General features: G+C 42.8%; 1 protein-coding gene across 4 annotated transcripts in view; it reads left to right on the top strand.

The window, feature by feature from the left end:
- Positions 1–2,094: 2,094 nt before the first annotated feature.
- The window catches only part of POMGNT2 (protein O-linked mannose N-acetylglucosaminyltransferase 2 (beta 1,4-)), a 29,700-nt gene continuing 8,640 nt past the window's right edge, over positions 2,095–23,154 (top strand). The window contains exons 1-2 of one of the 4 annotated variants that reach the window (XR_004160163.1): positions 2,095–5,574; positions 7,695–10,960. The gene's annotated coding sequence lies outside the window, so the exon portion shown is untranslated. Of the gene's footprint in view, positions 5,575–7,694; positions 10,961–19,679; positions 19,751–20,974; positions 21,156–23,154 lie in introns of those variants that run through there. The other 3 variants (XM_010712905.3, XM_019616543.2, XM_003207215.4) reach the window with 3 other exon arrangements.

The following is a 23,154-nucleotide window of genomic DNA, read 5'->3' on the forward strand; positions in this document are numbered from 1 at the left end:
CCGTATAGCCGATCGGTGGGGAGGGGCAGAGGGAGAAGCTGACACTGGGGTTGATCAGGGCGAACTCGGAGGCAGGATCGCGGAGAGTTTTCTGCTTCCAAGCCGGGAGCGAAAGTAGCCCGAGGGCTTAGCAGGGAGAGGGCGTTGATGAGTGCCTATGAGGGGAGCGGTGTGCTCCGGACAGGCTTCCGTGGGAGCCGTGCGATTACAGCCCTAATAACCTCCTTAAAGCTCAGGTGCAGCAGGATTGGGCGTACCGGGTCCAGCAAGGATGTAATTATGTTCTCTTGACAATGTTCACTGGTGCCCGAGTGCCTCGGGAATCCCCTGTATACCTGCTTGCAGCTCTGTAAGCTCACCAGCCCTTCTAGGTTTGGCCCCAATTAACGTGCATGCTGAATTAATTGCCTCCTGCCCCTTTTAATTACCGTGTGCTGACTGAGCATGGTGGGAAAGTTTTCACGGTGTGTGTCAGTGTGGGATGTGTTACATCTGCACGCTCTGAGCTCTGGCTCAGCGGTCTGCTTGTGGTCACCGCATCCCCTGGCTTTTTTCTGCCCCTTCTGGGTTAGCCCAGTGCCTGAGTGTGCTGTGAGGATAATGGCTGCTGCCTCAGCAACGTGTGGAGACGCGCTCTGCTCTGGTGCTGATCATAATGACTGTATCTGAACAACTGGTGAACGCAAGGGAACATATTGGTGTTTTCACACCAGCACCATAGTTGGATAACTATTGACAAATGCTGACTTTATCACGGTGATTGCTGATTCAGGAGGATCTGTTGAGTTTGGTAATATAGCAGTAACGGCGCCTTTTAATAGCAGTCTCCAACCCTTAAAACGGTTGAGCTGATGAATAGGCTTGTGTTAGCCTTCCTGAGCTGAGCACCAGAAGAGCTCTCCTCTGGGACGACCTTCTCTCCCAAGCACATGGGATGTATGCTAACACGTTGGCTGAAAGACAGGGTGTTCATTTTGCAATGTCACTTTCCGAAGTGTGGTGGATACCAAATGCGGAGCTCAGTATAGGATTCCTGCTTTGCTGTCTGCTTCTTTGCAGAAGCACATTGTGAACGGTTTGTGATTCCAAGGTGGCAGTTTTACTTGGTCTTCCCTTTGTGTTTAATTAAGCATCATAAAAGCTGGCGTTCAGTTTGTGAAGTGTGCTGTGAACACACCCTGGGTACCAGGTTAATGTTTGGGGATTATTTTCCTGGAACCCACTATCTGTTAAGCAGTGCACAAAATGGAAGGAATATATGCAAGTCTTTTCCTGGTTATATTTTCAAGCTCACCGTGAACTGTTGAGGTGCTCTTAAATCATCTGACAGTTGGGCATTCTCGTTCTCATTGTTCTGCTATAAATGTTACTTTGAAGTCTTCTGTAAGTGCTGTTGGTTTGAACAGGTCTGGTTGACAGCAGCCCGCGTTCAGCTACTGCTCCCTACGGTTTTCTTTCAGCAGATTTATATCTGGCCGGTGCTCTGACATAGAGAGGCCTTTGAGAAGTGTTTTAAAACATACAGTGTTAAAAGATCTTGCACTCATCATTTTATTCAAATAAACAGAGCCATGGATAACTTCTCTCAGCAAAAGACCTGTTTTCTGTTCAGTGTGGCTTTTGCCCAGGTTGTGGAGGAGCAGATTTTTCTAGGAAGTAGTGGAGAGAGGCAGGAAGAATCGTGAACATGAAAGCAGTAAGCCACAGAGCTCGAACCCCGTCACCTGTCAGAGGTTCTCAGCTGTGCAAACAGAATTTTGCCCTCTCTATGGTCATCACCCAGGCGCATTGCAGAATTGAGACTTGTGGTTTGAGGTGGTGGGCGGAGTAGGTTTAAAAGCTTGGAGACGTATAGGCTAGGAAGGGTTGTAATGGACACAAATAATCACAGAATCACTGAATCATTAAGGTTGGAAAAGCCCTCTAAGGTCACCTAGTCCAGCTGCAAACATGTCCCCACCTTGCCCACTGACCACGTCATTCAGTGCCACATCCACACAGTTCTTGAGCACCTCCCGGGACAGTGACTGCACCACCTCCCTGGGCAGCCTGTGCCTCACAGCTTTGCTGCCCTTCTCTGGACATGCTTCAGGGCCTCAATGTCTTGTAGTGAGGGGCCCAAATCTGAACACGGCATTCAAGGTGCAGCCTCACCAATGCCAAGCACAGAGGGGTGATCACCTCCTCCTGCTAGCTGTGCTATTTCTGATACAAGCCAGGATGCTGTTGGCCTTCTTTGCTGCCTGAGCACACTGCTGGCTCATGTGCAGCTGGCTGTCCTTTAGCACACCCAGATCCTTTTCCTTGTGCAGCTTTTCAGTCACTGTGCCCCACGTAGTGTTGCATGGAGTTCCTGTAACCAACGTGCAGGACCCACACTTGGTCTTATTAAAGCATGTGGTTGGCCTCAGGCTGTTAATCCAACCTGCCCAGATCCAGGGCCTTCTTACCTTCATGCAGATCAACAGTTCCTCCTGACTTGTTGTCTTCTGCAAACTTACTGAGGGTGCACTCAATCCCCTTTTTCAGATCATCAGTAAGATGAGATTTTAAACAGTACTGGCCTCAGTATTCATACCTGAGGAACAACATTCATGACCAGTCACCAGATGAGTGTAACTCTGTTCATCAATACTTCCTTCATTTTCTGCCCACCCTCCAGAGGCAGCAGTGCCTGAGAGACTTTGCCTAGTTGGCACAAAGTTCTGGCTGAGGGTTCCTGGCTTGGCTTAGCCAGATGGATGCATGCCACGGGGACTCTTCTCCTCTAGACCTTTTCCTCCTGCATTAGAATCTGCTCTTTCCTACATCATCAGCTCCCACACCTTCCTGCCTTCATCCTTGAAGCTGCCTCTCCCCACGCTGGTGTGAGCTGGCAGGGTGAGGTGTGAGGGAAAGCAGGTTCCTTTCCTTACCCACTAAGCATGCAGGCCAGCCTGGCTGTGCAGGCAGCGGAAAGGCAGCCACTCACCTTCAGTCATGCGAGGCAGCCCTCAGCTCTGCCCATGCTCGGAGCTGTGAGCAGGGCATTGAACTCAGCATGGTGGAATTTAAGCTGTGAGTTTTCAAAGCCAATTACTGGACACAGGCTGGGTCTGATGAGCTTGGGTTTCATTAGCTGTCTCCTGAGAGTGCCGAGCTACACCACTCACCTTTGCGGAGATCAGATTCTCTTCTGTGATGCTATTAGATGTTTTCAAAAATAGCTTCATCAATCTGTTTTAAAAGAACTTGTCTGCTTTGATAAAAGTGCCTGCTGGTGCTTTGCCAGATATGGGCTTGTCACTTTTCCTCCTGTCACACATGCAACTTCTGTCCTATATAAAGAACAGCATAAAAGAGACTGCAAAATGACCACCAGCCTAATGTAAAGATTTACTTTGTGTCTGCGCATATAATCTAATTATTTCATTGTACACTGGGAAGCAACCAGACAAATAATACAAAACAATTTCAATCTTTCTGAGGACCTGGAAAGCAGATGCGTGTTTGTGCATACCAGTAGTATCAGGAGGGAACTGCAGTTGCATGGCATACTTAGTAACTCCATTTATATTGGTATATGCAACAGCAATATTCTAATTTACTCATTTCTTTGATACTTTCTGAGCAGATGGTATTTTTGAAAAGGTCTATTAATTCTGTGAGAATTTGATAATGGCTAATTGCTGGGGGATCAGAAGTGAGCGGCAGTCAAAGCGAGCTCCTGACTTCTCCTTGCTCCGCAGCCTCATTTGTAAGCTGCTCTCCTTGCAGCAATCCTTGCTCAAGAGTATTCACCAGTGTCCTCAGCGTGAATTGGGGACCTGTTGATAGCTCTTGATTAATTGAACTGTGCTCCATGAACAAATCACATGCTATCACAGGGAAGGTCACATCCTGTAGGACCAAGTACACTGGGAATTTTCATCAGAGAGCCCTTTACTCTTTGCCTCTTTATCGCTTGCTTCTCATTCCTTTCCTTTTTTCATTTTCCTTTCTGTTTCTCTCTCTGTCACCTTGCCTTTCACTTAGGTTTGTTCATGTTCTTTGAGCGCCTACCTGAGTGTTTGTAGCAGGGGTCACAAGTGCTCTGACATCAAAGGATGGCGTTTCAGAATTACAACTTTTCCTTTGAACAAGGAGGAAAAAAGGTTCCTGGTTACTATGGTGATGAGCGCTATAGAAGTGCCTATAAATAAATAACGTAAACAGCTGATTGTTGGACTTTGGTTTGCAGTATTTTCGCTTTGCTAATCAGATAATTAAATATCAAAATAGAAGGAGGTGATATTTCACCAGTTTTATTACACAGATACTGTTTTTATGCCTTCACCTTTACAGCGCTCCTGCTGAAAACACTTAAATGGCATGTTGTTTTGTTCTACCTCTAGAAATTTGATGTTTTGAAAAATCTTAGTCCAGTATTTATGGAAAAAAAGGTGGTATCCATTTTACATTTAATCAGATCATACACTTTGGGCCAAATGCCTGTTCATATCTCTAAGAACTATTATATGTTATCACAACACTTATATTCCATTTTGGAGAGTCAGAAAATGTAATTATGTTCCTCTGCAGTATTTGAAACCCCACCAGTATACAACAGCAAAACTTAAAAAGTTTATAATGGAAATAAATTCTTTATGGGAAAGAAAATGGTTGTTTCAAATACACAAAAATAGGTACTTGACTAAATGCCTTTTACTTCAGAGCTTGTATAACTGTGAGGACAGGGATGCTTCATATTTTTTTTTCCCATTTAAACACAGTTGCTTTTCGAAGAGCAAAGTACATACTTGCAGTGTGTAATGAAGGCAGAGGAAGAGCTGGAGCAAACCAAGGCAAGGCAAGTCCTGGGCAGTAACAGGCATGATAAAGTAGGAGGCATTACTTTTGCTGCAGCCCTTGTACAAGAGCAACATGGAGTTGGGTAGGATGGGGAATGGGAGTGGGTTAAAAGTCTGCAGTTACTTGCAAGCTGAAGTTAAAAATGGTTGACAGCTTGGGTTTGGTGTAACTAGAGACCATGCAGATGCTGGAGCAGGGCCTGGCTCCCAAAACATTAAGAGTTTTCTCAGTTGGAAATCACCGTCATTACTAGTATGTACTGCTTTTAACAGTGACATATTCATTTAGACGCCTCCTCTTAGGGTAGGAGGACGAAGCATGCATATTGCTATTAATGACAGGACAAGCTGGTGAGGACAAGAGGTGGAGCTGTTGCTTGTCTCATTGCCTGGAACGGATAGGATAAAAGGGGAAACAGTGCATATACCAAATCTATTTTTTTCTTCTGGTTGAGTGGTTTGGTTTCTATTCTGTATGTGTCTGCTTTTTTCCTTCATAGGTGTTTTCTTCTTTTTCTTTTTTTTTTTTGGTCTTATTTTCTTTTAATCGTTGGATATGATTCAAAACCATCTGTTGAAATTTGCCGATGTCACATCTGGGTATTCTGATGTATTGCCTATCAAGTTACATTGTGTGTTCAGATGAGTTTCTCGTATGATGTGTTGACAGCTGCTGACAGTCCTGAGATGGGAAGCTGGAAGCCTGGGAGAAAAAAGAGAGAGGAGCAGAGTTAGCCTTTAAAAGGTAGCCTTGATTGCTTTTGATGGGTGGGTTTTCATTTGTGGTACCTATGGTTGACTTCTTTGTGAAATAAAGAAAGGGGAATGGATGAACTTCAAACCAAGTGCATTTAAGTGGTCCTAAGGTACTATAATTAACTTGAGAGATTTCTAGTCCTCTTCTACCTTTGTCATTGATCTCTTTTTGTCTTTGACACTGGGTTCCTCAATCTCCTTCAGTCCTTGTCTCTATTTATAGATGCTCTCACACTTGCTTGAATTGCAGCCTTTCCTTCTTCCTTTACTTCTCAGTTCTTCTCCCCTCCTTTAGAAAGTAGATCTCAAAATGCCTCAGTTCTTAATAGAATCTCAATATCCGAAACCGTATTATCCTACTTTGGAGTTGAAGAAGCATCTGGACAGTGGTCTCAGACATGGTTTGATTTTTTTTTTTTTTTTTTAATTTATTATTTTTTTTATTTTTTTGGATGATCCTGTGTGGAGCCAGGTGCCACACTCCATGATCTTTGTGGGTTCCTTCCAGCTCAGGGTATTCTACGATTCTGAATCTTAATCATCCTGTAGGAAAATGACTAAGATTTTTGGAGACCTTTGCAGACAGATCACGTGCCAAAGCAATAAGCATCTCTGTAATATTTTTTTTTTCTTGATTGCTTGCTACTCAAATAATGAAAGCAAAAAACATTTGCTTGTTTGTTTGTTGATGCAGAGGTATACCGTATATTTGCATTCCCCTACGCACTGATAAAGATAACGCTGTACTATGCAAACCGAATCCAAACATACTACAGACAGTTCATTTTCTGTTCTGTACTTTTTTCCTGCCATGATTGCTCTGAGTAGCAATTAGACCAGGGCTGAGATAAGTTTCCCAGCTTGTTATCGTTCTTCATTTTTAGATTGGCTAGATCAACAGAGAAATTATTTCTGTTTAAATACAAATTTTAGCTTGTATTGTACGGGTAGAAAGCATAACACAGGTGTTTATGAATGGAGTGTTTGTGAAATAGCACATGCAGGTGTGAGTTATGAACAAAGATGGTTCCCTCTCCCTCCCAAAGCCCAGGTGGTTATATGGGGCCTCCTCATAGCACAGGCATTGATGAAGTTGGAATTTGCCCTTGAAAGGGAAAACTTTAATTCTATGGAGGTTTGAAGGAGAGGACACCAGACCCCTAAGCTGAGGGGGTTTGCCCCCTCAGGAAGGAAGGCAGAAGCTGGAAAGCATTTACTTGCCTCTCCTCACTCCTCCTGGCAGTGTTGGGGCATGAATAGTCTTTCCTTGGTGTTACTTCCTGGCCTGAAGATTGATACCCTTCTGTAGCAGTACGGAGATGTTTTAAAGTGATGAGGCCATGAGGGCATGAGTACAAGGAAGAACAATCACTGCTTCTTGCCGTGATCTTCTGCAGCTGTGTACTTTGTGAGTATTGGATGAGGCCAACTGGAAATGATCCAGCTCTTGTGCTGTTGTTCATGAGGGACTGGGGCATGCAAGGGTCGGTGTGAGGGTACAACAATTCTTCACAGTGGTGGTGGGTTGTATAGCACAGAGCCTTTTTCTCATAGTTATCGAGCATCAGCTCAACTATCCGCAGAAGTGGACTTTGGAGGAAACCCCCTAGTTGGAATACGGCCAAGTTCTCTGCTTGTAACGTGTTTGATAGCACTGCAGGGAGCCGAAGCTGGTCTTCAGTCCTTAAATACATTAAATTAACTCTGAGTGAACTTGCTGGGAAAAGGGTAATGAAGCAGGTCAGAAATGGGATTGTGTGCTCAAGCACATGCATCAGGCTTAGTGCTCCAGGCGGCATTCCCACAGGCATGTGGCTGGGGAGCAGCCGGGTCATGGAGCGCGCTGTGCTGCTCATTAAATGCACTGCAGTCCTCAGATACAGCCAAAATCACTTGTCCAGCTAAAAAAGATAAAGTCGGCTGGAAGGAGAGCAATCCCATTGGGAGAAACTTGTGAGAGGAATGGGCTGCGATCTGCTGTAATGCTAACTGTGTAGGGCATGTAGTAGCCAGCACCCTCTCAGGGAGTGCCTGAGCTCATTGCAGCCAAAACTTCAACTGACAGCAGAGACTGATGGAAATCTTGACACGTCTATTCTGTCGTTTCAGGTTTCAGGTGGAGGCAGGTGCCAAGTGGAGCTGCAGTGTGATTGACGTTGCGCGGTGCTTCATCTTTATTTCATGCGACGAGGAGGTGGGAGGGTGGAGATTGCTTGAAGTGCCTGGCTAGAGACAGAACGTAATTTATCACTGTTCATTTGTCTGGAGGGTTACACGGCCCATATATAATTTAGAAAAATGTTTAAAAAATAAGAATCTGTTGTCATTAAAATCACTTGGTGCTCAAGTCTGTTGGCTTAATCTAATTTCTGTGATACATAAATGCACTGCTGTGCATTTCATTTTTATTCTGGGTGTACGGTATAAACAATATGCTTAAAAGGAACCAAGAAAGTGTGTATAAATAGCACTGATAAAACCAAGCCTTTCACAATCTCAAAGTAGTGTGAATTTTCCATATTTAGGCTGAAAGATGTGGAATTGCACCTGGATTTAACCTTGTCAGTTTTCCTGAAATCATGTTTAGTATGAATGTTCTTGTCACGTGGTCTGCAAGTGGACTTTTTCTGACTCAAGCCTGCTGCTGATGCTCTACAGCTGAATTATCAGAGAGCAGAAAGGGACACCTCTGTCTGTTGCCTTGCTATGGGGAAATCATTTTTTGTGTGAACTGATGTAGATGAGACCCTAGTGGTCTGGTGTTTGCTATCCTATGTCTGTGCACTTCCTTTTCTTGCTTTGATGCTCTGCTCATGCCTGCTCTGCCATGTCTGGGGTAGGTTGGCATGGTGTGGTTTGGCATGAGGGGCCAGAAATGTTATCATAGAATCATAGACTATCCCAAGCTGGAAGGGGCCCATAAGGTTCACCGAGTCCAACACATGAAGAAGAGACTGGAGATGTTATGAGACAGTGCATAGCATATGTAGAGAGTTTCCATTATTTACAGACAAGCCCCTTCCCCTCTTGCCTAGTGTAAATAAGATCAGTAGACAAAAGTTCCATATGTTCATATATTGGCAGTTCTCTACTGGCTTAAGAAATCCAATTCTCCAGAAGGTTTCCAGAGGAGGAATTTCTTTTCTGTGCAATGACCTGAGTGAGTCTAGATCTTTTCTTCATCTTGTCCCTACTCCGGTTGTCCTCTGGCTGCTTTGCTTTCTCTTCTCCATTTTTAGTTCATTTCCATAACACATTTCTTGCTCTTTTCTGTTCCATGGCATATTTTCTTCCCGAGGAAGCAGCGTATTCTGTGTGCTGGATGCTGTCTGCATGCTCCTGTTGGTGTGAAGCCTTCTGTCCCCTTGAGCTTCTGATGGGGAGGGGCACATCATTTGTGTGTGCAGATGGAAATATTTTATTGTTGATTTCTTTTTTTGGTGCTAAATTAGATATCATCTCTCACGTGTCCTTGAGCCTTCTGCAGAGATCCAAGGACTGACTGCTTCTGATGCACTGATTTTATAGCATCATTTATTTTCTCTGAATTACTTCTGCCTAGTCCTGTAACACTGCAGCTGGCACTGCAATTCTCATATCCATCTTCTGTATGATAAGTGATATTCTTTACTTTATGCAGTACAATGAGGTCTTAGGGTCATCACTGGAAATTCCTTAGTGCTTTACTGATTGATGTAGATGAAAAAGATAATCTCCCACTCTGGTATTTTTTTCTTTGGCGCTGTCTTTGAAGGTTGCATATTCTTCTGCTGTACTTCCTTTATGAAAGTGACTTCTTTTTGCTCTCTCTTACCATCTTGTCAATTTCCTTTTTTTCTTCCCTTTGTTTCAATTGAATGTTTTCTATATTGTTTGTTTAGTTTTATTTCTTTTTGTGAGAGAAATACTCCTGAGTTTAAGTATAACGGTCTATGTGGGCTTAACTTGAGAGTTTTCTTAGAAATGCAATATAAATGAAGAGTTCGGCTGTTTGTCCCTTTAGCTCTTCAAGCTTTCTCCTTCAGCAGCGAAGCATTTTACCATCCAGCCTGCAGCGTTCATTGCCATTTGACTGTCTCACACAACAAAGTTTGCTTTGTCATACCTATGACAATCTTTGCTGCACAATTTTTATGTCTGGACCTACTGACATTTCTCTTTTTCATCATAAAATATTATGACTTCTCCCTTCAGAACCCTCCATGCAAGTGTTTTCCTCTTCCCCACCATTTGACTATAAAATTAAAATGGGTTTAAATAATCATCAACAGCCAGGCTCCTCTACACCACTGGATTCAGGAGCCCCTTCTTCAGCTGCTGGACGCTCTGAAGACTGTTTATATATGGGTTAAAAGAGGCAACAGGGGAGTTTTGATGTGGGGTTGCTTGCTTCATTTTTGGAGGCAGGGTTTAAGAACAAGGGGAATAAAAAGTTGTTTGGTAACAGAAGTGGTCTTGTATTTCTGAAAAAAATTGGATTTGATGTCATCCAGAGTTCAGTTGAGAAAATGTAGCCCTCAGTAAATATGGTTTTGTTTTTCAGTAGCAAAGATTTATTTGTATGTGGTATTAATGTATTTTCTACCTTATTACTGGAGCACAGCAGCAGTGAAGGCCTGATGTTTCTGGCTCACCTTCGTAATTTGATTGCAATGATTGCAATTTCTGCTTTTGAGAGACAGTGGGCATAAGGCAATTTTGGTATTGAACAGTTGTCATGTAAACAGCATGTTACCTTTATTTGTCAGTTTGGTTTTTGCTCAAGGAGCAAAGAGGAGCTGAATGAGATTTGGGTCCTCGACTGGAGGTTCTTGTTGTGTAAACTTGGCATAGTCTACTTCTATCCCAGGGACCCATCTTTTTCTTCACTGCAGAGGTATGTAGATGCTAAAACTGTGCTTGCACAAAGCGAAGGAATTGTAATTGAATAATTGTAATTGAGTTTCCTAATTGCACTCAGTGTAACTTTTGTATGAAGTGGATGGCCTTGCATGCAGGAAGACCTTTCTCATTCATCCAGTTATTCACAGTTGATATAGGCTGGTTTGTTTAGCAGTATATAACTTTAAGGACCAATATATTATTTTAGCGAAAGGAACCAGTGAGTTCTAATTCTAAAACCTTCCATTTAAACTTTGCTTCATTTGTTTTCTCTTAATTCTGCTTCACAAGAAGCACTGGAGTCATATTGGACTACTTACCTTTGCATTTCACCAGGGGCAAGGATTTCCCTCAGATTGTCACATATATTGTTTGGGAAGTTGCTCATTATGGCCTACCAAGCAATGGAGATTTACCAAGTTGGGGAAAAACAGCTAAGGGGCAGGCAAAAGTCTCAGTGATAAAGCTGATGATGGAAAAATGAGGATGAGGAAAAGAAAGTGGGTATACAACCACTCTAAATGCAACCACGCATGCCCAGAGGGATATTAGCATATATTAATGAGTTCTTGGAAAAGAATGAATATGTATGCCAATGTACTGCATGTGTATGTATTAACTGTTTAAATGAAAAAAAACCTGAATTCTGAGAGCCTACATTTGTTTGTCACATCTTCTGGTACATATCCTGAGGAATAAAGGAATGCTGCTTTCTAACACCACAGTGGAGATAGAGGATATAATTCCTGGATTTTGATGTAAACCATGTCATTTCTAAAGATTCTTTTATGGACCCTTGTGGCTACCACTGAAAAATAAGCAGATTCTGAAGCTTTGCTCTTCCCCTTTTAGGGCTTCTTGTCTTCCAACTAGTATAAAATACTGTGGCGACTGCAAAAGTACCCTAAAGAAACTTGAAGCCTCCTTGCTCTGTCCTTTTGGCCCAGGAAAGGCTCTCCTTAGTTTGGGCTCTTCTAAAGAGGAATGCTTTCCATTGTCAGTGACTTGGATATGATCGGTCTTGTGTTTGCTTCTGGCAAGCAGATAATGGAATTTAGGTACAGGATGACAGCAGTCCATTGCATTGGGCAGTCACTTGATGAGCCTTTGATGGACTGGAAATGGATTAGCTGTGAATTGCTTCATGTCTTAGTTTGCTTTTGCTTTATTTTAACTGGGTCTCCCAGTTGACCCCCTGTAAAGTAAATAGATTGGAGCATTAAAGGTTTGTGAATTGAAATCCCTCTGTACTGGCAAGAATAATTTTCAGTGCTTGCTCTCGGTAAATGAGCCTTTCACCCAGGTGTGTGACACCAGATTCGTGACCTCTTTTTTACTTTGTACTGACTTGCTGTGTCACTGGGGCTTGGAACTTGATGGTCCTTGAGGTCCCTTCCAACCCAAGCCTTTCTGTGATTCTGTGATCATAAGTTCCCTCGTATGAGCCAAACCAGACTGAGGCAGTATTAATTGCATTGTGAATGTATTTCAATTTTGTTGTGAATTACCCATATTTTCTTCTTCATAAATCACAGTGGATGGGAGGAGTGGAGGGAGGGGAGAGGAGGAGGAATGTAAAATAAAAAGGTGCACAGAAATTAATGTGCTGCGTAATTTCCTCTTTTAGAAAGATGGAGAGAAACACCTGGGTAAGCAGGGTAGCAGACCTCCACACACAGATGAAATACTATCCTTTCTAATAGACACGCTGGAATCACGCTGAGGCAGTCACTTATTCAGCACTAAAAGTATATGACCAAATTCATTTTGAGGAGACATGAGGTGGTTTCTTGTGTGTGTGTATTTTTACTGCCTACAGCTAAGTTAGGACCCTTGGTGCTTATCACTTTTTAATGATCTGTTCTTACCCCTGTTCCTTGCTTCTGGCTGTTTGTTCTTTATTACGTAGGTTATTACCCATGTTCACACAGAGACATGAGAATTAATAGAAAATGGAGACTGGAGTTGCTTTCCCCTTCGTTTTTCCTGTACGGTTATCTGAGACAGTTTCACACATGGCTTCACAGCTTCTTGGCTTCTGACTGTGTTACCATTGTGTATAAAACTTCAGCCAGGAAGTTGGCAGCTTATTGGAAAAAGTTTTTTTTAAATTAATAGAGCATCATCTTTTAATGCAGGTATCAAAAGCAATATGTAGACTATATATTAATTGTAATATTTTATTATGAATTCTGTAGTAATCATACATGCACATATACTTACACGTATATTTTTAGCACAGAAGTCACAAAGAGAGGTCTTCATTCAAGAAGCACTCTTAGTCCTTGCTTAATTTATGTGCATATCTTTGTCCTATTGGAACACAGGCCTCTTCAATACATGGTTGTTTTTAATCTTTGAGTGTATTCGAGTAAATTGGAGAATAAGAGTTTTATTTTAGTATATTTTGTCACCTGGATGGTAAAGAAACAGTGGTCGTTTTGTGTAACATTAAGAACATTAAGTCAAAATGGCAGTTTCCTGGTCAGCCTCTGACTTGGGTGCTTTCTCCTTGCACATACTTGCTGCATTAATACAGGTGCAGATGGAGTCTTCATAGTTGCAAGAGGAGCTTTTTGTGGCTGCAGCTCTGATCCCTTTGTGGGGGAAGAAGGGTTGGCTATCTCAGCAAGCTGTTCCCAGCAACTTCCAGAACAACTTATAAGCAGTTAATTGTGCCATGGAGATGCTGGAGCTGGGTGAGCCAAAGCTGGAAGGTTCTGCCTGAGATTGTGTATATCCCTCATCTCTGACTCTTCTAGACCAAAGATGAGTCTGCCTGCCTATGGCTGATATCTGTGTATATTTGAGTCTTTTAGCCAAGGTCACAAGAGCCATCCTGTATGAGAATGGCTCTGACAGTACGTATGTTTTCACTATGGCTCATCTTGGTGATTCTTGGCAAGTGAGAGGAGTTTGACCTGCTTCTCTTCCAGTGCTCGGGTAACGCTGCAGGGCTACTGAAATGGCCTGACAGCTTTTGCAAGGAATGGCTGTGTCAGCAGCAATGCTAGCAAAAGTCTAGAGGTGGAGAAGCACATCTTGATGAGGGATGCTGCTGGCGGTGCCTTTGATGTCTTGAAATACTGTGTGAAGTAGCTGATATACTGTGTGAAGTAGCTGCTCTCCTTGACTTCACAAATGTTTTCATGTGGATCCAGAGCTGCACATAAGCAGAGGGGTCAGGTATTTTCAAATGCAGCTGTTTTGAACAGCAGTTGTTTAATAAGCTTACTTTGCTTTTCTCTGAATGACAGTCGGGTTATCTTTCAATTATTATTTTAAGAGCTTCTCCTTCCCAAATGCTTGACTCAGCGTTTGACTCAACAGGCACAGTAGACTTTGCTGGGGGAAAAGAAGTGAACAGAAGTGAGCTGCTGCAGCAAGGCTGAAGAAGGGATCTCCCATCACTGAGGGGCACCAGTGAGTGGCAACCATGCTTGTACCTTTGTACTACAGATGTTTCCCTCCCAGAGGAACATCTGCCTCTCTTCAGAAGGTTTTGCCCTCATGTGTCCATTAAGCATCACTTCAGCTATTTATGTGGCTGCTGTAACCTCCACAGAGGTGAGGTGAGAAGGAATGCAGATTTTTTTTGCTGATAGGATTTACAGGGCAAAAATTAACCCCTTATTTTTGTTACTATTGAAATAAATGGAATGGTAAGTCTTAAAGACTTCTCAAATCAGGCTTGAATGTTGTCCTCTTGCTACTGTGCCCCTGATAAATAAGCCTAGATTCAGTTGTCCTTCTGTGAATTTTCCGTCTGCCAAGGGCATGAAGAAGTTCTTCCTAGCTATTGAACTGTAAATTGTTGCATATGACACCTGGAGGACTTGGTGTGGTTTTCTACAAGTAACTCAGTATATTCATCACTCTTCCCCTATTGTGTGCAGCGGTTCATATTGAAGCTGAGAAAGATGATTCATATGGCTTTCTTCTCTCCCCCTTGTCAGGAGCAGCAGTAGCTCTCAGAGCAACATTTGAATCCGTAAATGCCTGGCCCACAGCCATGAGCTGCTACTGCCCTTCCGGGCCCTCTGATGGTACTGTAATCAGATGAGAGACGAGATAAGAATTGTTCTTTTCCACAGGGAAAAACAGTCTGGGATATTTAAGTACTAATAAATAATTCTAGGGGAATGTTTAAACTGGTCAGAAGATATTCTTCAGTCCTGTGGCCTATGCTGTCAGGTAATGCACTCTTTTTGCTCTGAGTTGTTTCAGATGATTCATGAGATCTCAGGCTCTGTAGTGATCTTTGAGTATTAGCAGCTCTGGGATGAGCTGCCAACCCAGAACATGCATGTTTTGCACTCCCTTAGCATCAACCCAAATGGTTACACTAGAGAGGGTTACCTATGAGATGGATCACCTCTCCTACAAGGACAGGCTGGGAGAGCTGAGGCTGTTCAGCCTGGAGAAGAGAAGGCTGCGGGGAGACCTGAGAGCAGCCTTCAGTATCTAAAAGAGGGCTGTAAGGAAGGAGACAGGATCTTTAACACAGTCTGTTGTGACAGGACAAGAGGAAATAGTTTCAAACTAAAAGAGAGATTTAGATTGGATATAAGGAAGTAGTTTTTTCACAGTAAGGGTGGTGAGGCACTGGCACAGGTTGTCCAGAGAGGTGATGGGTGCTCCGTCCCTGGAGACATTCAAGGTCAGACTGGACAGAGCTCTGAGCACCTGATGGAGCTGTAGATGTCCCTGTTCATTGCAGGGGAGTTGGACTAGATAACTTCCAAGGGTCCCTTCCAACTCAAACGGTTCTGTGGTGCTATGATATTCAGTAATATTGTGCTCCTGGTGCTGTTAATTTTACATTGCAATCATATGAATGGAGTTGGGGTACATGATGGCTGCATTCCTTCAGGATGGGAGTCTATGCTGTATAGGTGTGCTTGAAGGGAGCATTGGAGATAAAGCAATCTATTTGCAATCTGGGGACTCAAAATGGCAGTAAATCTTTTTATTTCCCCTGATTTGATTTAGCTTCTCCTTTGCCTTGGCTCTGAACTGCCTTCCTGTCATGCTGCTGTGCTATGCACCTCCAGGCATTTGTCAGAGATTGCCTAATTGAAGCACACTCTCCAGCTTGGATCGAAACTGCTATTTTGATCAGGTTTGTAGGCGCTGTTACAGCCTCCCCATGGAGCTCTCTCCGTGAAGTACGATAACTTTGTCTTGTGGCTTTTGGTTCTCCATGGTTGTTAGGAGTGGACAAAATCTCTGTACAGAGCAGAAAGTGGAAGCTCAGGGCACAGGCAGCTGCAGGGGGCAGTGCTGCTGTAATCCTGCTTGTGAGCAGAGGTGTTCTCATGAGTGCTGCAGCAACTGCAGGCCATTCACAAATGAGTGCATAATCCAGAAAAGACAGTGAAGTGCTTGAAGATCTCTACCCCTGTCCTTCACGTAGTTCCACATGTTTGTTAGCTCTTCTCCCCTGTAGATCCATCAAAGTGCATGAGAATTCTTTTTTTTAGCCTAAAAGGCAAGTTATTTCTCTTCTTTTATATGCTCAACCCCTTTTCCTACGATGTTCAAATTCAAGGATGCTTTTCCTTTCAAGAGCTGCTTTTTGTTGCGGCAGTATCATCTTCATGTCCTGAGATGTCCATGAGAGTTGCTGGTTGTGACTACCCTGTTTGTTTCAACAGTCAGGAGGTATGGTCTCTCTTCCCCTCCACTCTTCAGAAGTCAGGAGTCATGGTCCAGGCTGACAGGACTTCCAGCTTCAGGCTACCCTGTGGCTGCAGTGGGTCTGATGTCATATTCCTCCCTGTCCCTCTGATCTTTAGCATGTTTAAACTGTCACCTTTGATTTTGGAGACCCTACTAAATCCTGTCCCCAAGCACCATATTGACTTCCCTCCATGGAGCAGCAGCTATATCAGCTCTGGTTTGGGTAAGAATGAGGGAGCAGCAGCTGTACCAGCTCTGGTTTGGGTAAGAATGAGACCTTGTCTGTGGAATAGTCGTCCTTTTTTATTTCTTTTTTTTTAATTTATCAGAAAGGAATGCTGTGTTAGGGGGCCTCTTGCAGAGCTGACTGCCTCTTGCACCAGCACGATTGAATCCAAACCTGTGCGCATTGCACATTACATGTGTTGTGCCACTTGGAGTAATGCAGTGATTGCTGATAACACTATTTTATTCCACCTACATGTGGGTTGCTGTGAAGACATGCTTTTTTTGGTCAAGGTCAAATATCTCATTTTATAATTTTGTTGCTCGCTTTTTTTAAATGTTTTAATAAATAATGTATTTTTTAAAAAAAGTTTTGTTGTTTATATGCATTAACTTTATTATATATTTTATATTCAGCCCAAGACAATTCTTCTTCACTCAGTGTGGCCCAGGCAAGCCAAGAGGTTGGACACCCATGCCATGGTTTCTGTCTGTGGAGATGCACACAACATTGGGGTATACCTGAGGGTTTGATGGTTGGTGGGTATTTCCCAGACAGATGCACCTCATTTGTGTGTCTTACCCAGATCCCTTTGTAAATTTCAATCTTCCCATCTGTAAAATGGAAAATATGGTTCTTGGGTGATGTTGTGGTGATAATGGCCTAAATTATAGTCTGAGAGAGGGCTTGTAAGCTACTCTTACAAGCATGAATTATCATTGTCTCAGTCTCCTTTTATAAGCTTGGGAGTATATCTTATTTGAAGCAGTTGAGCAAAGTGGGGTTTGGCCGTTGAGTTCCCTTTCAGAAAATCTCTCTCTTGCTGTCAAAATATATCATTGTTGGGGAGTTTTCAGTGATTGGCTGAAGTCCTGGACCTTTTGACATCAACTTGAATGCTACCCTGTGAGGAATTGAAACGTCATCCTCTGTGTGTGGAGTCCTGATTTTTCTTGGTGTCCAGAAACCCAGTGCTGTCTTTGTCTCCTTGCATATTTATTAACACAAGGACATTTTTTTGTCAGTTCTTTTCAGGCATGAATTTTTTTGTGCTCTCAAACTGAAATGTACTTTTGGCTGAAAAGCACTGCAGGAAGAACAATTTCTTGTAGAGTGTACTTCTAGGCCTATAAATAATAAATGTCGTAACTTGGAGTGACGCAGGCACCCCTGCAACATATACGTGCAAGGCAGAGATTCAGTAAATAACAACTTACCCGTTGTTTGTCAGCCCTAAACCAAGAGGAGTCTATTCAGACTTCTTTGCTAGCTTGATAAGTTTGGGTTGTGCTGTATAGCTTTGTAGGAGTCCAAAAATATTAACTGTTTTTCTTTTGTGATGCTGTTTTTGGAGGTTGCAACTTTATGAGGCACATTAAATATTTATCAAACTCTTAATAGGGTTTGAAAGGGCTGTGTTGGCTCAGAACTGACTTGCAGTAGGCTGATAGTGCTGATTATTTGGGAAGAACTTGGGGCTGCCACACTCACTATGTTATAGAGCAGTTGTAAATGACAATTAGTTGTAATTTTGGAGTTGTTAGATTTATTTGCTGTTTTTTCCCCCTCTAATGAAATAATGTTCAGTTCAGTTACCCAGTGGTGTGACAGATTAACTTCGGAGCCCTTTCCAGGACTGGGATTTAGCTGTCTGACTAAATGTGATGCAAGAAATTGTACTTCTGAAATCTATGCAAATACATCATAGCGAGAGTACTCATAAATGAAAGACCAGTCTGTAAGTATTGTGTTTTCTTCTCTGTTAAAATCAAATCTTAACTCAAAAAAAGAGCCCATTATGGTATCTCTGAGTTATCAGGGGTCCCACCAGTGAAGTCTCTAACCAGAAGTGGACTTAGTGAAAAGGTTCCTGTAAGAATCAGTGACGCTAGGTTATGCAGTAGGGCTTTCTGGAGTTCAGAGAACACAAAATCAAAGTGTTTCTTAGGTGAAGACGACTACAAATCTCACAGAATTCCTCATTTTTGAAAGCTCACATGAAAAAATGTTTGGCTTGTTCCACAGCAGACTGAAGCTTTGTTTTCACAGAGGCCAGAGGGCAATAAGATGGATTAAAAAGAGAAAGGTATCCCTGGATATCCTTAGTTCTGAGAGGACAGGCTGGCAGCGCTGGGGATCTCTTCTGTTTGCTCTTGTTTTTATGTATTTCCCCCAAGCAAGCTGTGTCCCTTTTGGGTCTTTTCAGGTAGAGGGTAAGCATAGGCTCGTGCTGTCCTTCAGAGCCCTCCTTGAGGTGGCACAGGCTGGAAAATGGGGTACTGAAGTAGATGATGCCTTGTCCTCTTAATCCTACTGGCTGATAATTTTTCCAAGTTGAGCAGAACCATTTTACTTACTCTGTACAAAAAAATGCAGAGATTTAAAAGTGGCACACTGGAGTAGATGCGAAAATGTCTGTTTTATTTCTGTGATGCCCTAGTTTAGTAGATAGCACAGTTCTGTTTATTCATCACGTTGGCAGGCTCATCTTTGGAGGTCTAGCTTCCTGAAGAATCTTTTGTTGATTTTGCAGAATATTATTTGGGCTTATCCTTTGTTTCTTTAAGCTTATCTTTTCTTGTGCATTTGGCTTTTAAATGGCATTCAGCAACCCAAGGTTATAAATGCTGAGGTGTTACAGTATTTCTGAGCATGTGCAATGCTGGATGACACCCACCTTCCTCAGCAGTGATGGTTCAGGGGCTGTTCAAGGCCTAGAGACTCCCTAACATGTAGTAACCCAAGATGCTGATGGATCCTTGCCCCCAGGGTTTTAGGTATATTGCAGTACTTCAAAGGATGAGAGGGAATGTCCTCAAATTGCACCAGGGGATGTTCAGGTTGGGTATTAGGAGAAACTTCTCAGAAAGAGCAGTGAGGCAGTGGCACAGGCTGCCCAGGGAGGTGGTGCAGTCACCGTCCCTGGAGGTGTTGAAGAACCGTGTGGATGTGGCACTGAGGGATGTGGTCAGTGGGCATGGTGGGGGTGGGTTGATGGCTGAACTAGGTGATCTTAAGATGATCACTAGGTGATCTACCTTATTGACTCTGTGATTCTGTATCATGCTTTATTGCAAACATGATGCAAAAAGTGTTGCTCCTCACCACCCTGTAAGTGCTTCCACCTGTCACTTACAAATTTGGCAGGGCCTTCTTGCCTTGTTGCATGGAAACAGAAGGTTTTTCAGGGTTAAGGTTTCACATTAAGCAGGGAAATGTTCATGGACAGAGGGATTGGAGACTTGGTCAACAGCAGCCAGCTGATGCAGTGTAGTGCACTGGCAACAGATGCTGTAAATCCATTTATCCTCTCTCTCAGATGGCTTCCAACATGCTTTGGGGAGGATAAGAAGCTGGACATGCAAGATTATCCATGGTGGGTATTTAATGTGAGAGTTCGGTTGTGTGCTGACCCTTGTAGTTGCTAAGCTTTTGTGGTTGGAATCCTTGTCTTATCTAATGGCTTTTTTTCTTTTTCTTTTTCTTTCTTTAAATGCAGAACCATTTAAACTTTGTTTTAGCAGCAAGAATAATTTCTGCCACAAACAAAAACCCAGGAATGCTCTTCTGTTTTGCCTTAAGTAAAAGGGTTGCTCTTCATCTGAGGCTGTCTGTATATGTGCATGCATATGGGTGCTAAAGAACTTTTCCTCTTTTCATCGTTCTTACTTCACCTCTTAAGTCTCACTTAGGGGAAAAGAGCCTCCCAGATAATCAGCAAGATGTCATGAAGCAAGCCTCATATGTTTCATTGTGATGTGTCTGCAAATATGTCCCTGTGTGGCTCCTGATATACTTGTGTTCAGGGATATGATTTCCTGCTGTGAGCCTTTTGGTGGGCAGAACTGGGATGCTTCTGTGGTCCTGCATGGGGATCCAGTTGCAAGATTAGGAATTGAAATGTTTCAAATCAGAACTGCTTAGTGCCCACAGGTTCCAGCTCTGCTGATGAGGTTGGTGTAGGACACTTTTGTCTTCATGACCTTCAGCTTGGATGCAGCAAGATGCTGCCTAAAAACCCCTGGCTCGTTTTTATGCCTTTGTGTTCAGGAATCACTGTTTCCACTGTAAATGATAACTTCATTTCAAAACAGGGCTCCCTAGATGTGTGAAGGAGGGCACTCACAGCGTTGTTCAATACTAAGCCATTTGCTGACCATCACAGCTAGGAAATCGCTTCCTTAGTGCCAAGGGAATTGCTAGAAAGCATGCAGAATGGCTTTGACATCCTCCAGCGAGGGGCAGTTTTTTTCCCTTTCTCTGCTATTGTTATGTTCTTTGTTGCAAAGTGTTTGGAGTAGCAGTGGAATTAATAACACCCAAAAGCAGGATTTCTAAAATTAGCGTCCCCGGACCGCTTTGCCGTCTGTCTCCCATGCCACGCTCAGCTCTGCCAAAGCGGCACGGCAGTTTGTTTCAGCGCGGCCGCCCTTTGGGCATTTGCAGGAATACTGCAGCAAATCATCCTGCATGCAAGGCTGACCTCTGGGAGGCTAACAAATTGAGGTGAGCCAGCTGGAGCGATAGGACACTGCCGGCAGACAGAGCATGCTCAGACCTGGGGGAGAAAGGTAGCTCGGTCTGCAGATGGTGCACAGTTACTGTGCCGAGAGCTGGGAAATGCAATTTTTTTCCTTCTTTCTTTCTGGTCGTGGGGAAAGAAGAGGACTGGAGAGTGTTCGTTCCCCTGCAAAACATAGCTTTAAGGTGTCTTTTTGTTTTTTCTTTCTCCTGTGAAAAGAGAGGCACTGGATAGCATTTCATTTATTTAGCAACACCAGGTATGCGTGCATGTGCTGAAACACTGATCTACTAGTGATAGTACTTCCAGGATGAAAAAGGTTGCAGATGCTCTGAATGAATGTGTTTCTTTGCTGGGTGCTGTTGTAACTGTGCTCTGTTTGCTGTGCTGATCACATACGGCTCTGAATTCAGTTCTGTGGGCTCTCCTGGCTGCGGGGTACTTCTAGGGGCTTCAGTGTGGGTTTCTGACTCTTCCTGTCCCTTCTCACAGACCAAACCTTTCTTCTGTGGCTGTGCACGCTTGGGAGGGAAGGGGAAGGAGATCAGCAGTTTCTTTATAATCCCATGTCTTTGTAGTCATTCTTTGTCTGGCTGGAGGTTTGCTTTATTGTTTTTAAACAAAAAGTCTCATGGGGAAAACATCTCTGATCTGGAAAAAATTCTGTGGGTTTTCATAAATTCGTTTCCTACTGGATGGTTACTGTATATAATATATTGTGTGTATATAGATATAGATAGATATATTACCCTCCCCTACAGACATGGTACTGTAGGGCTTGTGGTAACCCAGGAGGAATTTTCACTGCTCTTATTGGCCATGCTGTGCTCCCAGCATCTTCGTCCCCTACTTAGAATTTGTAGCACACAAGAGCGCTCTCAGAACCACACTGAAGGGAAGCAGGGAGAGCTCAGGCTGTAAATGCTGCTAAGTACCAGTGCCAGTCTCCAAATAACACAGGTACTTTTCCCGTCAGAGAGGGTGGAAAGGAAAGGTAGGGAACATGCAGAGAAATAGCAAGTTGCATCTAAAGCCCAAAGGCATAGTTGGAGTGACTAAAGCTCATCTTGTTTGGTACTTCCAGGATTTCACATCATATTCTTTTAAATTCAAAGTGTAGCATTGGGAAATTTAACCCTCAGCCACCCCCACTCAGTCTTTGCTTTAGACAGACCTAAAGACCCACTGGATTAAGATAAAACTGTTGGTCTCTGACACATTTTTGTTTTCCACAAAGGTATATTGCTTACAGACAAAAAGCAAAGGACCACGCAAAAGGAATTTTTTTTATTTTTAACTCCTATGCCAGTGCTTTTAGTACCATCATAACCTGATAGGTTTTGGTAGGCTAGTCAAATGTGCAAAGATCAATTGTTAAGCTTCCCCCTCAGTCTAACCATGGTTATTTTGAGAACCTTCAGTTTTCATCTTCAATTGTGGGACTGCTGGACAAACCTAAAGGCTTGGGGGCTAAGAGAAATACTTCCTTTTTTCTTTGTTTTTTTCTTTTTTGCTGATTTTTTTTTTTCCTATATCTCCTACTCAACCTTGTTTTATCTTCATCAAAAATACATCTTATGTAGAGGATGTTTCTAGAGATCAGAGTTTTAATTTGGTGACAGGATTTAGTAGTCATGTCTTTCTGGCTGGAATGGAGATCTGGGAAAAGCGGCTCTTAGAAGCCCAAGAGATATTCTTTATCATTACATACTTCAAGCCCAGTTCTGTGGTTTTCTTATATGTATTGACTGCTTACTATTGGAATTATTCTTTGCATGCTCTTTTCTAGATCAAGACAGCAGTTTCAACAAATATTAAAATTGATGGCTCCTAGTCACCCTGAAAGTCAGTTTGAATCTCTTCCTATTCCAGCCACCACCGACTTGGAATTAAATTAAATTGAACTCTTTTTCATCCATATAAGCACAAGTGGTAGGTGTGCATTAGCCACCAATATTCTCCTGTTCATACTGAACGTATGTGTGCAGTAGGACCATGGTACAGAGCCTCCTTGGTTGTGGGCTTGTCATAGGAAGGCTTACAGTTCTACTTTATCTTCCTGACTTAAATTGCTAAACCATAAAAGCTGAAGTTAAACCTAATTTTGGTTACTACCGTCTGTAGACAACTAATGTTTTTGTAAAACAGTTGTTTGGTTTTGGTTTGGTTTTATTTTTTTCCAGATAAAGTTCTGTTTTTTAAATTTAATTTGAGAGCATTGAGTTAAAGTATTCTTATTTTTCATATTCCCTTTTCGT

This window comes from Meleagris gallopavo, chromosome 6, assembly GCF_000146605.3.
Source record: "Meleagris gallopavo isolate NT-WF06-2002-E0010 breed Aviagen turkey brand Nicholas breeding stock chromosome 6, Turkey_5.1, whole genome shotgun sequence".
NCBI classification, from domain to species: domain Eukaryota; kingdom Metazoa; phylum Chordata; class Aves; order Galliformes; family Phasianidae; genus Meleagris; species Meleagris gallopavo.